This window comes from Montipora foliosa, chromosome 8, assembly GCF_036669935.1.
Source record: "Montipora foliosa isolate CH-2021 chromosome 8, ASM3666993v2, whole genome shotgun sequence".
In the NCBI taxonomy this organism is placed as follows: Eukaryota; Metazoa; Cnidaria; class Anthozoa; order Scleractinia; family Acroporidae; genus Montipora; species Montipora foliosa.
Genome location: NC_090876.1, coordinates 49,624,396 through 49,626,895, shown reverse-complemented (window position 1 = coordinate 49,626,895; position 2,500 = coordinate 49,624,396). Strand labels below are relative to the sequence as shown.

General features: G+C 37.0%; 1 protein-coding gene across 1 annotated transcript in view; it reads right to left on the bottom strand.

The window, feature by feature from the left end:
• Positions 1–2,500, bottom strand: part of LOC137968898 (pneumococcal serine-rich repeat protein-like) — a 42,773-nt gene that overhangs the window by 13,226 nt on the left and 27,047 nt on the right. The window lies entirely within an intron of this gene.

The window sequence follows — 2,500 nt, the reverse complement described above, 5'->3', positions numbered from 1 at the left end:
TGAATTAAATAGTTGCGGCATCTTTCTTTCTATTTGAACACTAAAAGCCTTCATTCATTATTTGTAGGTCAATCACACAATGTTTTGATTACCCAAACTAAGTCAGCGAAGGGTACAATCCGTAAGAACCTGTTGTAGGATGTCAAAGTATCCTTTGAAAGCCATCGGCTCCAAACAGATAGACCAAGTGATTATAAATAATCCCGATGTCATCTCACAGGATACTGCAATCCATGTTTGGGATCTAACTATGGGCACGGCTGACTACTCTGTCTGGAAAGTTATTCTACCGAAGAAGCAAGCCATTTGATGCTCAAACTGATCCTGTATTTAAGAGCCTCAAATACTGAAGTTTTCCGATATCTACTTGTTTCAAATCGGAAAGTTAACGTACTTTTATAAAATAGGCTTTCTTCCTGACGTATTCAACGAAATGTTCTCAATGACAAATCAAGTTCATTCATATAATACTAGAAATTCCAATACGTTCTACTTATTTCCTGCCCGAACGAATATTAGACGTTTTGCTTTAAGATTTCAGGGTCCAAGATTTTTCAATTCCTTAAATCAAAGTATACAATGTACTGCCACTAACTCTCTTTTTACTCGGGATACCCAAAGGTATGGGCGATAACTCCTAGGGAAAGGTTGTAATTGAAAATATAAACATCTTCAGATGCAAAACTTGTGAACGCACGAACCTAAAATCTGGCAAACAGGATGGAATGATATGGTATCAAAAACTCGTGAATAAAAACAATATGAGGCTCTTAACATGTAATAATCTATATGTATGTCACCCCTGCATTGCGTAGATTCACGTTATTTTTCGGATCCAACAACCTGTACCCAATCAAACTGCTACTTTTGCTTGGTGACCTATTGATTTTATTTGTAAACACTAAGCGATGTTCACCACTACGTTACCCGTTGTCATGAGACCTCCAGATTTCAATTGGCTGCGGAAACATTTACTTCTTTTGTTCCGTACTTTGCAAATTTGAGCATCGCTTTAGTCTATTCAATCCTTGCAGTTTCTTTCTAATTCTTCCAAAATGTATCACACTACTAATGCGCAACAGGTGTCATGTATGCTATCACGAAACGGTGTCTAAGGCATCGTGGGTAATAAAGACCACGAGGAGTTTTTGGAAGACATAGTGAATGTCATGATAAGACATAACATGGAATTCCGAGTAAACGCTTTAAAGAGCGTCTTGTTAAATCTAGTTTGAAAGCATTTCTCCTAAGCTGATTCTCCACATATAGACATTATTTATTTATTGATTTATTTATTTATTTTTGCTGCCTTTTGTATTTTATTTATAGTCGTATTAAAGTTAGGAAGGGAGCTCATAGTAATAAACTATGTTTTTTTTTGAGCTTCCTCGCCAGGGAAAAAAATATCTTTTATTTTCCCCTGGCAAAGCAATAAATGACATGACATGAAATGAAATGAAATAAAAGCTAACGATGGTGAATTCGACTACAAGTATCAAAATCCACCTTGTTTTGGTTTTTCGATGCAAATTGCTAAAAGTTCTTCAGACTGGTGCATTTATATATTGGAAAACGAAACAAGATGACGCCATTCTATTTCGTCTCAGTCTAAGAGCATTTGAAGCAATGACAGAAAGCCTTTGATCGTCTGTGCAACCGAAGTTGGTTAAGATACATTCCACATTTGCAGGTATTTTAGCCAAAACGAAAAAAAAATGAGGGTTAATTCCTAAATACCAACACAGTCGCTATTTCTTTGTTCCACGACACCAAAGTCGCCAAAGGACATTAGAGCGGTTTTCAAATGAGTGTCGAAAGTATTTAGCGAATTACTTTGGTTTTGCATTGCTTCACTCAGTGATTGGTTCAAAGTTCCCGCGCCACATTTTTAACCAATCAGCAGTGAAACCAAAACCAATCGTGGCTCGCGCGTGCACATTTTCCCGCGCCTTGTGTCGGCTACGTGTAATTACTTCGAGTTTTGATTGGTTTACTGGTTGCCTCCCTCCATTTTGATTGGCTAAAGTAATTACTTTGGTTTTGGTTTTACGACACTCGATTGAAACTCGCTCATGTTCAAAAGCGAAGGATCATTGTTTACAATTTTCTCGTCATCGGCATATGTCCATCATTTTCGGCTGAGAAAGCAGCGCTGAATATTGAAAATTTCTTTCTCAATAGCCCTTTTCACGGTTAGGTTTTCTCATTTGGTTTACAATATAATCTAGCATGTATGTGAGGCAATTTCGGGCTATTTTGTAGTTTTAACCCGAAATTGCCTCGCATTCACGCTAGATTACATTGTAATGCAAATAAGAAAAACTAACCGTGAAAAGGGCCATTAGCTATCACTGAAAATTAAAGGCCAATATCTCGGAAAATCTATGAGGACATTTAGCTGTAAAAGACTTCAGATAAGTTCAACAGTTGTTTGAACATTTAAAGCCAAGTTTCTGTAGCACTGTTGACATTTGTTGATAATTGAGCCCGCGAGATATCA